This window comes from Rhineura floridana, chromosome 1, assembly GCF_030035675.1.
Source record: "Rhineura floridana isolate rRhiFlo1 chromosome 1, rRhiFlo1.hap2, whole genome shotgun sequence".
NCBI lineage: Eukaryota > Metazoa > Chordata > Lepidosauria > Squamata > Rhineuridae > Rhineura > Rhineura floridana.
Window position 1 is genome coordinate 153,484,585 of NC_084480.1, and position 17,450 is coordinate 153,502,034.

Genomic DNA, 17,450 nt, shown 5'->3' on the forward strand with positions numbered 1-17,450 from the left:
ATCCACACAGCAACCTTGTGAAGTGGGTCACTCAGTGAGCTGCAAGGCTGAGCAGAAATCTGGACCCAAGCCTTCCCAGCCCAGGCTGAACACCCAAACAGCTCATGGTAACTGCACAATGTAAAGTTAATGTGCTCACACCAATCAAAACAAAAGAAAAACAGAGCCTCAAAGTGGAGCTCAATTTTTATTTATTTATTTATTATATTTATACCCCACCTTTCTTTTCATGATGAAACCAAGGCAGCTTACATATGGTTCCCAGGCAGTCTCCCATCCAGGCAGTGATCTTATGTGCCTTCAGACCATAGCCTGGGACCAAGATTATGATTTGGGCCAGCAACCAAGAGGTCTTCTGCATTTGTAAAAGTTGTGCAGGGGGAAGGGAGAATTCCACCTTGTGGTTTTTCCCATTACAAAGTTACAAGAACACCTGCACTTGGCTGACTTTCTCTTTTCCTAAAGATACAGGCTCAGTCTCAGGCCCTGAGCCTGGCAACCCTAATGGGAATCCTGTGCCACACCAGACGCTGAGACTCCAGTTTTCTTCAGCCCCAGTCAGCATGACCAATAATCAAAGATTATAGCAAGTGGAGTCCAAGAACATCTTCAGGGACACAGGACTCCATCCGTGCTACATACACTAGCAACCTTAAGTTTAATTTGAAACCTACATACCGCCTGGTAGCTGGCTTAATTAGACTAGTAACCATCTCCTCCCTGGTTTTTCTTTATTTGTTTTCCAATTAACAAGAAACCTGTGTGTTCAGCCTAAGGATGGAGACCGTTCTGGGTAAGAGCTGGATTTTATATTTTCAAAAATGGGAGAAAAGACATGGTCTGTTTCTTTCTCTGAGCATGGCAGTCCTGTATGCAGCATCAAACCTGCACAGCACCTAACAGAGCCTAATCTAATTGAGGCTGAAGTTCTATATTGTCACCCACCTGGGAGTAAACACCATTGAACTCAATGTAACTTACTTTCAAGTAGACAGGAACAGGATTGCACTGTTTGTCTACCATCACCTCCATCTTAAAACCGTGATAAGACGCAGACTCCATGGCTTCAACATCAGACCAACTATATTTCCTTTCCACAGCCCCTCCACCAGACCCCTCATGAAGAGTTCTGGAGTACTCCAAATCTTGGTTTTTTTGTGTGACATTTTGGTTGGTCGTAAGGAAAGTGTTACCTAACCACAGATTTAGGATCCCCCCCCCATGGACCAACTGAGCTTCTTCCACTTTCTGTCCAAATTAGTCACTCTGTGTCAGAGACTTTTTTTTAGCACAGACAACCCTTCAAACAGATCCCTCCCCTTTCCTTCCCTCCCCACCAACACCAGGGCCGAGGAATGCTACATACTGTGTCCATAATGCTTCTAATTAATTTTTGAAAGAAGAATCCACTTCAGCTCCTCATGAAACATTATTATTACTAAGACTCACCAAAAAAAAGATCTCAAGAGATCTCTGCGGGCAATTCTATGCAGAGCTGGGCATGCTTTAAGCCTCTGCATAGGATCAAGCTATAGATTTTCCAGTATCCTAAATGGTTACGTGAATCTCTTGGTTATCTGAACAATGTATTCTTTATGTAGCTTTGCGTCTGCATAATCTGAATGTATGAGTGGTTGGTTGATATGTTTGAGGTAGTGAATGATAGTAGTGGTTGCATAGACTAGATGGTGAATGGTTGTATTGTGCTATGTTGGTAGTTATTTATATTATACTGCTTGTAATACTCTGACTTTTATATTGTGTTTATGTACATATATATTGTTCATGTATGTTGTGTTGTAAGTTAATTTGATATGGTTTTTATTGTACCTTGTGTATTCTATTGTAAACCACTTTGAGATCTTTCAGATAGTGAGCGGTCCATAAATGGAAATATCATCCTCACCATCACCTTTCTCCCTCACACACCTCATTTTACAGGTGGGAAACAAGGGGGCCAGAAAATCAAACAAGTTCGTTTGGGCTTAATTCCAAAACAGATAGCACTAACACCAGGACATGCAGTTTTACCACTAAAGAGCTCCATCAGTTTCTCAGACAGCTGGCAGCACATATAAAAACATCTGTGGTACTTGTAGAGAGATTTGATGTAGAATTTATTGTGTGCCCGGATCACCAAGAAGCCCCAGAATGTTTTCCAGTGCCAGGACTCAATCCTGGCACACATGCAGTAGTGTCTCCCCTCATCCCAGGCCCAAGATACTAAAAGAGAGTTTCAGAAACAGTCGCTCAGACCTTCCCCAGCACTCCAAATTAGTACAGTACAGAACATTTACACAGGCAGAGTAATTCAGCCCCTCCCCTAGCCGACGCTCGCACTGAAAAAGCATAAAACCAATCTCTCTCTCTCTCTCTCTCTCTCTCTCTCTCTCTCTCTCTCACACACACACACACACACACACACACACACACACACAAACAAACACACGGGTAGCCTCTCCCTTTAACACTCGAGCACACAGGAGCCAGTCGCCCACTACACAGAAGCACACAGCGCGCACTCACCCCGCGCTGTTCCTGTAGGTAGCCGCGCAAGGATGAGGTGCACCAATAGAGAAGCCTGGAGAGAGATCTTAAGTGAGGTGAGGGCATACTCCGAGTTCCCGCGTCAGCCACATGGTGCTACTGCCTTCTCGTGTCGGGGCCACCTCGTCAGCCAGACCCATCTTGCCTTCCTCAGCAAGCCGATCAACAGTCCCTCTTCTTCCTGCGCCGAGCAAAATTGAAAAGCGCGCTTGGGAGACCGCGGCGTCCCGCCCAGAATAGCTCCACCCCCAGGACACAGCTCTGCTCCTACTGGCGTAAGAAGACGATTAAAGCGGGGTTGATGGCGCGCGCCTGAAGGGCTCTCACCAATCCCGTCCCTCCATCGGAAGGTGCGTGTGGGAGCAGCCGCTGCTCTTCGTCCTCCTCCTCTGCTGCCAGAAAAGCAGAGAGGACCGACCGGTTCATTGCCCGCCAATGGCGCAAATGGACGAGCAATGGCGGATGGGAACCGCTTCTTCATTTCTGCTCTTGTTAGGGCAGCGGCCTCTGCTCCGAACAGCCATCGCCGCTCGCTCACGTGCAAGTAAGTGGCGATAGCGGCGGTTCGCCGCTGCTTTGCGCCATGTAGGCACGATGCGTCTTTGATACGCCCGCCGGGCGGACAACTGCCAAGAACCTCGACTCCCTTGTAACTGGGGCTGCAATGATGAGGCTCCCCCAGCCGATCCAGGCAAGCAAGAGTAGGCCATACTTGAAAGTATGATTCCTGAATAGCCTCCATCCCTCTCCTAAGCACCCACAAGTTGTACAGCCCGCAACAGCCATAGCTATCATCAGTCTCTCTCTGTACAGTTAACAACCCTCCCTTGGTCAACAGGTTGTAACAACTCGATAAAGTATATACTGTGTGGAGCCACAAACATCTAAACGCTCATGAAATCCCACTAAGCACCGGGGAAAGCGGGGACCAAACACCCGCCGGTCTTGATAAACACTAAGATCTGCTAGTGTGGAGCAAATATGCCTCATCTGCTTCTGTCTGTCAAGCAGCTGTCAAAGGCATAGAAGCACTCCAGTAACAAAACCATGGCACCCCTGTATAGTAGGAGCTGGTGTCAACTGACCCCTCTTGCTACTGTATGTCTTGTGGTATGAATGGCTCTGTTGCGGGAGGGGTGTTGGCATCTTTACCTCTCAAGTGTTGGATGGTTGCCTGAGTAGAGGCAAAACCAAGATGGTGAAACTGTACTGCAGGTAGTTGCTGCAGTGGACATTACTTGTGACCGGCTAATGAACAATTTAGAAAGGGTGCCATTTGAAGGGATGCTTTTTCAGCTAGACTCCTCATTCTCCTGTTGCTGAGTCAATGGTTCTCACAGGTATTGTCTCTTGCAGCTGTCATCATGCATCATTACTTGGGTTGTGCACCGGATTCAGCCAAGGCCCAAGCCAAATCAGGCCTGTTTGGAGGGCTTGGGGCAGCAGAGTTGGGTTGACATAGCCATGGATCACTGTCAGTTGGATTGGATGACCCAGAGCAATCTCTGAGGTCATCAGGCAGGAAGGGGAGGGGGCCAATCAGACAGGAAAACCCATGAGAAGGCCAAGGTTGGGAAAGCAGGCCCAGCACTGTGGCTGTTCTTTCTGCCTGAGAGCTGCCCCACAGGATCACTCCCTCCACTCCACAGCTGTTAGCCAAGGGAGCAATCCTGGAGGGGACAGGTGCTGCTTTGCAAGCGGCCCTTTGCAAAGCAACAACATGCAGGATTGGTTCTTCCGCTTATCAGCTGTTGAGGTCGAGGAAGCATCCAGTCTGGTATGGGTACTCATTCCCAAGTGGCTTTCCTGCATGATTGCTCCCTGCTTTCTGTTGGGAGGGGGGAAGGATGTTTTATTTATATCCCACCTTTTCTCCAAGGAGCTCATGGTGACATATATGGTTCTCCCCCTCCTCATTCAATCCGCACTACAACCCTATGAGTTAGGCTCAGAAGAAGCGACTAGCCCAAGGTCACCCAGTGAACTTCATGGGGATGAGTGGGGATTTGAACCTTAGTCATCCTAGTCCAACCCTCTAACCACTACACTGGAGATGCAACATTTCTTTCCCCCTCCCGGTAGTATTTTTTTACCCTAAACATTAGCCACAACCCTCAAACTTATTCAGGAGTGGCTACAAGGTAGGGTGGGTGGTTGCCAAGTTGACTGAGGGCAGGTCAGCCTGATTTATACACACGCTGCCCTAATCATTATTTCCATATTGCCGGTAATCCACATAGTCACTCTACATATGAATGCATTTACTGGGGAAGATATTGATGTTAGCAGGTAAATTGGACAATATGTGGGCAATCACGTTTGTTGCTTATGTCTGCTCATATATAAAACAGCAGAGGGGGGGTCTAGCATTAAAAGTTGTGGAGTGATGAGGGGAGAAGTGAACTGGATGAAAAGAACCTGAAGCAGCAGAATGGAGTAGTGGGGAGGGGCTGTTGAGCTTCCCTCATCTGTGCACACCTTTTGCTGTAAAAGTGAGACCCACCACGTGTAATGTATAGGAGTGATGCAGGCACATGAATGGAGCAGACACATTAATAAATTGATGTGGCTACACTCCGACACATCTAGTTTGGTCTTGAGACAATACTCACTTATCCAATACAGGGAGTTGCATTAGAACGCAGGTCACTTCCAGGTGACCTGTTTATTGAGCATTCAGTCCAATTTGTTTGTAGGGAGGTTATACAAGCCATGGTTTTGAAAGCCTTGTTAAAGCTAAAATAACCAAGCTGAAGCAGAACCAGCATGATTCTGCAAGGGTAAGTGTTGTCTCACTAACTTTCCAAGCCAAGTTCAAGGTTCTAGTTTTTGTGTACAAAGCCCTACACAGCTTGGGATAAGAATACCTGAAAGTTCATCTTACCCCTTATATACCCTACTGATCACTGCTGTCTGCAGGTGATAGCCTCCTGCAGATACCATCTTATCAGGAGGTCTGCTTCACACAACATAGGAAATGGACCTTTAGTGTACTGGAATTCCCTCCCCTTAAATATTAGACAGGTGCCATCGCTGTTAGCTTATCGGCACCTATTGAAGACCTTCCTCTTTCAACAAGTCTTTTAAGTAGAGGTCTTACCCCAGTCTGCATCTGTGCTGGAATTGCTTTTTAAGATGTTTTTAAAGTTGTTTTTTAAAGATGTTTTTAAGATGTTTATTTTAATATGTTTTAAAGTCTTTTGTTTTTAAGATGTTTTAAAGTGCTTTTAGTGGTTTTGTTTGCCACCCTGGGCTTCTTCTGGGAGGAAGGGTGAGATATAAATTTAATAAATAAATAAAATAAAATAACCTATTAGAATTCTTTGAGAGTATCAACAAGCATAGAGATGGTCCAGTTGACAATGTATTAGGACTTTCAAAAAGCTCTCAACAAGGTACTTAAAAAAGATTCCTGAATAAGCTTAGCAGTCATGGAATAAAAAGAGAAATTCTCTTGTGGATCAGGAACTGGCTAGGAAGCAGGAAGCAGAGAGTAGGAATAAATGGACAATTCTCTCATTAAAGGGATGTAGAAAGTGGAGTCCCACAAGGATCGGTATTGGAATCTGTGCTTTTATAACTCATTCATAAACTATCTAGAATTCAGGCTGAGCAGTGAGGTGGCAAAGTTTGCTGATGATACTTAATAATTCAGGGTCATTAAAACAAAAAGGAATTGTGAAGAGCTCCCCAAGGACCTCTCAAAACTGAGTGAATGGGCGATAAAATGGCAAACGGAGTTCAGTGAAACAAATGTAAAATGATGCACACTAGGACAAAACAATCTTAATTTCACATATGAACTCATGGGGTCTGAACTGGTGGTGTCTGACCAGGAACGAGACGTTGAGGTCTTCGTGAATAGCTTGATGAAGATGTCGACCCAGTGGGCGGCAGCTATGAGAAAGGCAAACTCAATGCTATTGATCATTAGGTATTGAAAACAAAACTGCCAATATCATAATGCTGTTATACAAATGAATGGTGCGATCACATTTGGAATACTGTATATACTTCTGGTCGCATCACCTCAAAAAAGAATAGAGTTGGAAAGGTTCAGAAAAGGGCAACCCAAATGAATATGTTGCGTACCTGGCTTCCAGATGCCAGAGGCCACTGTTGCTTACTGAAAGGGAGAAGGGCAAGACATGGGGCACACAGCTCAGTGTGGACATAATGGTGGCAGCAGATTTAGATTGGCTTTGCTGCCATGCCTGCGCAGTACCCGCGCCATGTTTCACTCTCTGCTCCTTGTCCCCCCCTCAATAAGTAGCGGCAACCCGTGGAGTCTGGAAGCCAGGTATGCAATGCCACACCCCCTTCCCTGTATCACTGACCGCTACTGCTTTAAAGGGGCCTACCACAAATGCCCTTGGATTTATCTATCTATACCTCACTCATGGCTACAATTTTCAGACCAATTGCCCACAAAACACTGGGGGGGTGCTAAATGATTCCTTTTTTGCCCACCCTAAAACTGTAATGGCTTCCCTTGCAGGAAAACCATTGCAACTATCCTGAAATATGGCAGGATTTATGCTCTCAGAAGGGGTGTCTGCTAATTTAATCCTGTTCTACCCCAAAATAAAAGTTACAGATGTTTCTTTTTAAAGAAGTTATCAAAATTTAAAGATATTCAGCCCCAAATCTCCTGAACCTATTTGTAATTTGTTAAGTTCTGTCTACTCTGTCAAATGGGGGAAACGTTACAATAGCAAAGTGGGTTGCTTTCCAAAGTGCAGAATCAAGTTCAAAACCGAATATTGCGGTTGGTGCACAGCCCTTGTAAAAATGCTCTATACATGTTCTCAGTAATCCTTACATCTACAAAAGAAAGCAGTCCAATATCATCCCCATATCAGAGAGGAGAAACTGATGGTGAATTAACAATTACTGGTCTATGGCTAAAAACAATGCCTTACCTATGGCCAATCACATGACCCTCACCCATCTTGACTAATTATAGCAGCCAGAGAGCGACTAGACAAGCATGTGGAGTAAATTATTAATGGCTCCTTTCAGGGTGGTAAAGTTCCAGCAGTGTTTAAGGAAGTGATGGCTGAACCATAATTTACCCACCACTGTTTTGCACTATTTTCACTGATAGACAAGGAAGCCCAGGCAGGAGCTTGAGCTAGCAGCAATCCACATGGTGGCTCAGGAAAAAAGTCAGAATCTTGCCTCAGTGTTTTCTGTTAACAGCATATTTTGAGAAACTGATGTAAGGCCGTGGCTAAAACTGCAATCCTAGACATGCTTACTTATAAGTAGACATGGAGGAGTAATCCCATTCAGTTCACATGTAAAGGAAAAGAGACATCATTTGCACTTTCCAGAACAACATGTGAACTGAAACGCAGCCATCCTTCAAAATGCACACTTGGCCAAATTTTATAATGCAGTTCTCCAGCCAAATGACATGTACCAAAATAAATATTCAGTTAAGTGTGAATATAAATCAACATATTGGTGAAAATAGCATACAACAAGCACTATATTAGCAAATTTGCTTTGCAAAAGCGTGTATATTAAGCAACATTGCTTACAAAAATTATAAATTAGGAGAAATCAGCACTAAAATGATTATGAATTTTCATGACAACTTTTAAAATTAAAAATTTGCCTGAAACCCTGGAGAGCTGCTGCCAGTCAGTGTACACATTACTGAGCTAGATGGACCAGTGGCCTGACTCAGTATAAATCAGCTTCCTATATTCCTATGCAGAGCTTGGAAAAGTTACTTTTTTGAACTACAACTCCCATCAGCCCAATCCAGTGGCCATGCTGGCTGGGGCTGATGGGAGTTGTAGTTCAAAAAAAGTAACTTTTCCAAGCTCTGTTCCTATGACCCAGGAGGGCTTTGGATTCTGCAGCCCCCTCCCCAATCCACCCTTGATATGCCCCTTTTCATTCTCTACCTCTGTCAAAGCACCAACAGCAGAGAAACAACAGTGGCAGAGATTTGCATCACTGTCACAGGGGGACCTCCTGTGGTTGACTTCCTTCTCTACCCACAGACCCAAAGACTCATCAGCCACCTTTCCTGGGCACTTAGAATTGCTCCTTAACTATCCAATCCTATATATGTCTTCTCAGAAGTAATTCCTATTGAATTAACTGGGGCTTTCTCCCACATACATGTAGTATAGGATTCTAGCATAAAATAACTCTGTAAGGGATTCTGGGGATATTATATCCTGTAATTTGCTTAAAATATAGTATAATATAATATAAATTGCCACTATTTTTTAATTTCATCACAGTCCCAGAATATATGAATATAATTTGCATGTGGTTATGCACAGAGCCAGCAATTATCATAAAACAGATTATAAAAAGCTTTAATTTATATGGGGTTAAGTGCCATTGGTGTAGCATTTTATAAAAATTCTCCTTCAAATTCATTGCAATTTAATTTCTCCTGTTTGTCTCCCCCCCACACTATATTTTATGCAGAATTGTGATACCCAGATCTTTCTTCTGTTTCTTCTAATATGCCTATGGGACTTGAGAGTGTGGTTCCTTAAGGATTTCATGCTGACTGATCATGCTAACTGATCATTTTTAATTGACCCGTACAACTTCTGATGGCTTATATGCTGCACATTATTTCCTAGTTATAGGTAGCTATTAGTAAATGTCTACCTTGAAAATATTGATATCTTTTAGCAACAGGGATTAATTCTGTTTATACCTTCTTCAAAGATACAGTAGTATTGTTCTGGTATGTCAGCTGCGACCTTAACTGGAGAAAGCTGACCTTGCCACAGTTATACATTACAGTAGTGACATCTTGTCTAAGACTACTGTTATGTGCTCCACATGGGGCTGCTTGTACGGAAACTTCAATTGATACAAAAAGCAGCCATTCAGCTCCTAGCTGGAACATATTACATCAGTATTGTGTCAGTTGCAGTGGTGCCAGTGCATTTTGGAGCCCAATTTAAATGTGCTGGTGATGACTTTTAAAGTCATAAACCGTTTGGGACCAGATTACCTGAGAAATGCCTGCACTTGTGCCAGCCTGCCCATGCCTTAAGGTCCACATTTGAAGTCCTGCTGAGATGACTACCAGAAAACATAGTTAGATGGCATGCACATGGGCCAGGGCATTTTCAGCAGTGATCCCATAAATGAGCAATATGATCCCATGTGATATTAAGAAGGTCCCATCCCTGGGCATCTTTATTTTCATCATGGCCTATAGCAGCTAATTATGGTCTAGTTGCAGATTTGTTATTGTCACCTGGTTGTCTTTAGAGACTCTCCCTGGGGCTTATTATTTATTTATTTAGACAATTTATATACCACTTATATTTAAATGAAACCCACAGTGTACAACGTAAGTTAAAACATAAACAGCAAATTAAAAAAACACTGCTGTTCACAACCTATAAAACACAACTAATAACTGAACAGAACATCTGCTTTAGTATCAACATTTAGTATAAACATTGCAGTAAACATTGTTTATTTTTTTATATATACTCTTTATTTTGAAAGTTTTTCGTATTTGTTACAGAATGACAACAAAATGACTGCCGAAAGAATACAGAGTACATTGAGAGAAGAAAACAAAAAAAAGAACAAGCATAATATAAAATAAAAGGGGGTGTGCTCTCTGTCCTATAAAGGTCTGGTTTTCCAAGTATGAATTTAAACAGTAAAGGTGAATTAAATAGGTGAAATTGGGTCCATTAATATAGATAGGTAAATCAACATTTAGAAATCCGATCTCAGTTTGAAAAAAAACTGCAGGGATTTCCTCAGTCATAGTTGGCAACTCTAACCAGAACTGGCAGGGCCTTCTTGCTCACTTGCCTGCCTGTATTGTGCTGGTGGCAGCAGCAGACTTTGGGATGTGGTGCTGAGCACAACAGCACTCTCCCCATTGGTGATTCCTACTGCTGGAGATGGTACATACCTATCATGGCTAGTAGCTGCTGCAAGCCTTGTCTCCATGAATTTGTCTAAACTCATTTTAAAGCCATCCAAGTTGGTGGCCATCTGTGCAGGACCACCAGGGACTGCCTCACTGCCCCCTTGACTTCAGCCCTATGTGGATTCAGAATCAGGTCTCCAGTCAACTGAACTGGCTGAGGAAGAAGGGCTGGGAGACATGCCAAAGGAGCAACAGCTGGGGGGAAACTCCATTGTTGGTAGGGAGCCTTTAGAAGCCTATATAAGAGAAAGCAGGCGGAAGCTGTGGGGAGTCTTCAGTCTGAGAGGGAGGAGGGACTGTCAGAGACCTTGAGGGGCTGGAAGGCTACAGGATGAGAAGTGAGGCCTCAATCTAGGCTTCCCCAGGACTGGGAAAGGACTCTCATGGGAGAAGTGGAGAGTGATGTAACTGCCTGTCCCCAGTGAAGCATAAGGAGCCAGGTTACCAAGAGTTGTGATTCTTTTCCCATGGTGAGAGGGAAGCCCTGGGCATGGACACTGGACCTTTTGATGTTTCCCTACCCATGGATACCCAACACCATCATTACATCTTGTGATAACAAATTCCATAGTTTAACTATGCAGTGTGTGATGGCAGTGAGCACTGGGCTTTTAGTGCCCTTTTTGATTTGTTGTTGTAGGCAGTGGGAGCAGGAATCCATATTGTGGGTTCTGGTGGGCTCTCTCACTTTTTGCACCATGGTGTGTGTGTGCTGCTCACTGATTGTGCACCAGACCATCTTAAACTGCTGGTGGTGGCAATGAGAAAGATATGGCTACCCCAAATTCCAAAACAACTATAACAATAACAATAATTTTGGAAACAAAATATGTAAAAATGCTTCTGAAATACTGCATAATTTTTAAAGGCAAATTTTATAACCACAAAAGTTTTTTTTAAAAAAACTTAATACATTAAAAAAACCCAGACAAATACTTACACAACAAAAATCAAACTTGTTTTGACCAATACTGGTCTTCTTTAGTGGTATAATCATTCTCACAGTGGTATGACAAGTTCTAACATACATATGAACAAGATAAACCAAGCCTCTTCGCCTAATGTGACAAATATAATAACCATTTAAAGTGGTCTTACCTTTAAATAAAAAGAAATAAAATATCATAAATAACATTCTATTTTTTTTAAAATGCAAATAATGAGCAGTAAACTCACCAATTAAAATCAGCTGCTAACCACACCAATAAATACACCAAGTTAAAACAGTACTGAAAAACTTTACATAATCCCAAATCTGGGAAACAAATTAGATCACCAAAGTAACTCCATAATCAGATCCTTCATCCCTGTTTTGGTATTGGAAAGATCATCATAGAGGGCCAAAAACAGACTTGTGATTTTTTTAAAAAAGGCATGAGGTGATATAGACCATATATCTAGAGGAAAGAAAGGCCCATAGCTGGAGGGGGGTGTTACAGTGAAGGGAAGTGGAATGGACCATGTTTCACAGGGTTTGCAGAGAATCATGGGGCTAGGAGATAGTTCAGATAGGTATCCTAACCAATTTCAGACTGCCATAATTACTTTTCTTAATAAAAAATTAAATTAAATACAGATTAGTTGCAATTTTCATGTGTATGTTTCCCATGTGTTCAAGTAAGTCTGTCTACTTTTCTGAACACCTTGCCCTCCTGAACTACTTCACCAGCATTAAGTAGGAAAATGACTTCCTCCTAAGAGAAATGGCCCCAAATCCTCATTCCCTTTCAGAAATGTAGTCATGAGAAACATGACAAGGTTGCCCAACTATGGAGAATTCTGTTTATTGCTTGGATAATGTTTGTGCCTGTTTATGAATTTCCTTTGGCATAAATTACATTAATTTATCATCTGGGAGTAATGCTGATAGAAATATTTTAGTCTATTGCGCTTTTACGTTCATGTCAATAAGCTTGTATACTAGCCCCTGGCCAAAACAAGTAAGATACATTATTTTATTATGAAAGTATTCTGGTGGGGATTCCAGGATTTTTTTCCTAGGCAAGCCACCCTGTTGGGGCATTTGTACACATACCTTAAAGGGAAGAGGGGGAGGAAGACAGATCAGCTGGGTCAAGTTCCTGACTTGCAGCCCTCAAGTTCCAATGCCATTCCTTCAATCATTCAATCTCCTTGGGAGCCCTTCTGTCAGTCATTAAGAGCTTTGTGCGTGTAGCTAAGTTCCAGTCAGATTCCTCGAATATAAGTTGTCCTACTAGACCTGTTGCATGACAAAATAGGTGCAATGTTCTCCCATCTGCTGCTTTAATCATATTCAGGAGAGAACCACCTTGTTTGTTTGTATCATGATAAGGATTTATGCCAACCTATTCTTCCTGCCCTCTTTCCCTAGGTCCCTTCCTTTTACTTGCCACTGATGTATGGGAGGATAGGAATTGCTATTCCCACATCCCAACCTAAACTGAAGTTAGTTCCAGAAGCAAGAGGCAAAAATCCCTTTCAACTGTTTGGTAAAAGGAGTACAAAATACTACTTAAGCTCTGCTATGGATGCCAGCAACAATTCATTACAAAATTCTACTATCACCTTCCATGGTAAACTGCTGTGGTACTAACCACATAATGTAGCTTCATTTGGAGATTGCTCATGTAACATAAACTGGATATTTTATGATACAGGAAGATGAACTCTACTGACTGGTGCCAGCTTCATCCGTGTTCCTGACTAGGGTAATTTTGGGCCTCCAAGGAGGGGTGCATAGAGGCTGCCACCCTCTAAACACCCCAGCAGCTGAGAATAAGACTGTCAGTCTTGCTGATATTACAACTTTTGCAGGATGTTTAGCCAAACCTCATGTCCCTTATGAGATAATTAATTTGCTATAGGCTTTTGACCTAATATGTCACCATGAATGACGTGCTGCAGTCTTGAATTTGAATCTGATGTAACCCAAAGTAAGCACATCAAGGGACAGATACAAAAGGGGAAAGGAGGGAAGATTGATGATTTGCCAAACATTTCTCTGACTATTTTTTAACAGTTTCCCATAGATTAATTAGAAATTACACTTGAAAATTATTGGAGAGAAAATTTCAGTGAAATTCTCATGGGTGGGGTGCAGGGTTTATGATGCACTTACCTTCCTTTCAAGGGTGCTATCTATCTCTTATTTCATTCTACAAATCATCACACCAGTGGTCTGCAGCCTCCTCGGTTTCCCCCACTTCAATTAAAGCCTAGGGGAGGACATCATGAGAACTCCCCCCCAAGGGATTTTTTTTTTTGCAACAAGAAACATGAGCAGCCAGGGAGGCTGCAGAGTACTGGATAAATGCTGTGTGTGTGTGTCCTCATACACCAATACTGGCTACCTCATAATGCTAAGGTAAGCTCAAAACCAACTGAAATTCTAAAGAAATTCTCAAGTGTCCTGAGAATGCCTCTTTTTGCAGAAGAAAACTTTTGAAAAATGGGAGGACAGATTTTGACACAGCACTAGCGCAGACGGAGATGGAGAAATACACCCTGCCACCTCTACCTTACCGCTCTGTCAGTTTTATCAAGCTGACTACTGCTAGAAAGCTATCAACTGTTGGACCAGGCAACGCTTTTTGCAGCTTCCTTCTCTGCTCTCTCTGCATACAGTGTTCTGCATGCAGGATTATATTGAAACAAAATTCTTAACTAAAGGCAAGTACCTCTAAGAACAAGTACTTGTGCATGTGTGGGAATAAAAATAAAAACCATCCCATAGATTAGTGAACAACAATATTCTCTAGTCCAACCATACTTCCCAAGAAAGGATCGATTCTCCTCCAAACCCAGATCAGTCTGTGCAACCCAGACATTTGATTGCCACAATCAGTTGAAAGGTGCTGACACGCAAATAGCTCCAGAATATGGCAGAGCTTTCTCAGTTTCACCTTCTTTGAAATATGGAATGGATGTTCAGTGCCCAAAGTAACCATGACTGCAATCCTGTAGCCACTGAGGCTGCTTAAATCCCACTTAAATCTGTGGGATTTAAGCAGCCTGGCAGTGCACAGGGTTGCAGGCCAATCCATTGAGTCTTTTTCCTGTTAAAAATGGGCTCAGACAGTGAGCAGGTACGTTGCTCTTATTTTTGTACTTTTCTTCATGTAAACTCTCACATGGACAATTGGTTTAAGAGAGCAGAAAGTGACCTTAGTGAAGCACCACTGTACACACATTTCCTTGGTTCTTCTGTTGCTTCTGGTCAAACAGTTTTTGCACATTTTTAATCAGTTCCCAAACTTGCAAAGCCAATGTTTATTGGAGACAAAAGTGAGATGAATCAGTAGTGATTGCTCTTTCAAAATTACTTTCTGAATGATAATTTGTCTGTAGCCTTAGTTATTTTCATTGTGATGTTTCTAAGGTATGAGGCAGCATAATACACTTGTATGATATGAAAAAAATCAACTGTCGTATAGCACATTTCTATTCATCCATCCATCCATTCATCTAGTGCCATCTATGTACATGGCACTTTAAAGAATGAGAGCCCCAATGGTTTTACAATCTAACACTAGACACAAAGGGCGACAACAGAGGAACAGGATGGAAAGTATAAATACGGGAAATAATATGTGATCATTTCAGTTATATGTACTTAGTTACAGTAGAGTATTCAGACTAGGGAGTTGTTCCATAGCCTTTACAGAGAGAAAGTGAGTGTTTTGGGAGGGATTTGAAAGAAGTAAAATATTAAGGTGCCTTCTGGCTCAGCTGGCTTCCATTAGTAATAGCTTGCTTAAACAGACAAATTAAATGGGACACAGTGAAGGTTCAGTGGTGTGGAGGTGTGCGCGCGTGTGCATAGGAAGGAGAATCTGTTTTGCAATTTTAAAATAAAAAATAATGGAATCATCCCTAAAGCAGAGACCCATATATGAATCAGTCATAACCTAAATGCCTGATGGAGCACCTTATCCCATATGTACCTGTCCAAACATAAATATTTAAGTGAGGACCCCCCCCACACCCGATAGTGCTGCATTTACCAGGAATTCCGTATGTGGCAACTCAAGAAAGGGTGTTCTCAGTGGTTGGTTGGCGATCACTCGTGACCGAGTAAGATTGCCTTCCAAGATAATTGTAAAATTATCGCATGACGATCAACACACAATCTTGACAGAAAAAGGCTTTGATCCAATGGCATGGATACCACGACAATTGGAAGTCTTTTATCTGCTGCAGCCTTCATCTGCCTTCACAGCCGTTGTAACGTATACATTGTTATCCTCCGCTTGTTCTGCCATTGAGGACTTTTTTGGATCGTTCTTTGTCTGGTTCCTCTCCCTTGACCTTACTGCCATGGGTGACCCTGCTGGGAGTACATGACTCCCAATGGCATCGCTCACAGGGTTCAGATTAAGATCAGTGCCAATGCACTTCACTTTTTCCGCCAATTCAAAGCTTAGTTTTTTCACCCAGGCTTTTGCCTGAAGTTTTGTTTTGATATTTTGTCTCCACCGCACCTTTGCCTCTGTACTGCTTGATGATGGTAGTGTTTTCATAGACTTCTTAGGGCCGCAAGAACATTGGAAGCTCCCTTATACCGAGTCAGAGCACTGGTCCCTCTTGCTCAGTACACTGACTGGCAGCAGCTCTCCAGAGTTTCAGGCAGGAGTCTCTCCCAGCCCTACCTGGAGATGCCAGGGACTGAATCTGGGATCTTGTGCATGCAAAGCAGATGCTCTCCCACTGAGCTATGGTATAGAAGCGTTTTACTTTGTACGTGTGGAATAATTTTATTGTATATTTCTTCTGTACACTGCTTCAGGAGGCATATTGCCCAGGAAGCAGTTAACAAGTTTTATAAGTAAATAAAGTCAACTGAAGTGAGAAAGGCTCAGGGCCACAGGGCCATAGGACGCTGCCTTATACTTAATCAGACCCACTGGTCTATCTAGATCAGTATTGTCTACATTGATTGGCAGCAGCTCTCCAGGGTTTCAGGTAGAGAGGCTCTCTGGAGACACCAGGGATTGAACTTAGGACCTTCTAGAAGCAAGTCAGATGGTTTGCCACTCAGCTACAGCCCTTCCCCAAGTACATACAAGCTGAAGAGTTCCTGCAAGACCTTACTACATGCACAGTGAACATGTCAGACTGGTGTATGAGTCTGCCCTGCTTTATGCAAGCTCTAGTTCTAAGCAAGGGGAGTGTGTCATTTTTACTTCCCCCCCCCATCAGGTGCAAAAATGTGTAGTTCTGGTGCTCGACATAAACTAGAGCCATTTTACTCATCACCCCATTCACATCTGGCACCACCACATAATTTCTGTACCACTCCAATCAGAAAATCCGTTTCCCACTCATTATGCTGTCATTCGTTCTTAGGGATGTTTCATTCAGAGCTCCCTTGGTAGTGCTGATGTGATACCCTAAAGGCCATAGTTTCCTCTTACTTTCACATGTCCACAATGGCACACAGAACTGAATGGCAGAACAGTCAAGTGGACCTATCTGAGAAGCTCCAAATGCATGCCTATTAGCAATTTCATGACTGGATATGGCCAAAGACTCATATTTCAAGAGCCTGATGAAACCATTGGAACAAGGTGCTTGAGAGGCACAGTGAGAAAGATGCCACTATGAAGAGAGAGAGAGAGAGAGAGAGTTGGATTGTGCATTTGGAGGGATGTAGTGGGAGCACATGGTTCTCCAGAGCTGATTGTATGACAAGACCAAAAGGGTTATCTAGTCCAGTATTATGCTTTCACAATGACCTGTCAGTGAAAAGCCTCTGGGAAGGCCACAGGGCATTCAGAGGCCATGAAAACAAGTAAGCCATTGATAGCCGTATCTTTCATGAATTCGTCTAATCCCCTTGTGGCCATCACTACATCTTGTGGAAGTGAATTCCATAGTTTAACTAAATGCCGGGTTTGCAACCAACCAAACTCATGGCTCACAACTGGGACACATTCCAACCTACTATGATGCTGCTTCTTTACGCTAGTTGCTCATTTTT

The 17,450-nt window shown here is 42.8% G+C and overlaps 1 long non-coding RNA gene and 1 other non-coding gene across 3 annotated transcripts in view; both read right to left on the reverse strand.

The window, feature by feature from the left end:
* The window catches only part of LOC133390058 (uncharacterized), a 31,914-nt gene extending 28,946 nt beyond the window's left edge, over nt 1–2,968 (reverse strand). The window contains exon 1 of one of the 2 annotated variants that reach the window (XR_009764296.1): nt 2,527–2,968. This is a non-coding gene — a long non-coding RNA (uncharacterized LOC133390058). The remainder of the gene's footprint in view (nt 1–2,526) is intronic. The other variant, XR_009764292.1, reaches the window with a different exon arrangement.
* A 10,553-nt stretch (nt 2,969–13,521) lies between these two features.
* LOC133376000 (U6atac minor spliceosomal RNA) lies at nt 13,522–13,632 on the reverse strand. Its single transcript, XR_009760383.1, has one exon. It is a non-coding gene; the product is annotated as a U6atac minor spliceosomal RNA (small nuclear RNA).
* Between the last annotated feature and the right edge of the window lie 3,818 nt (nt 13,633–17,450).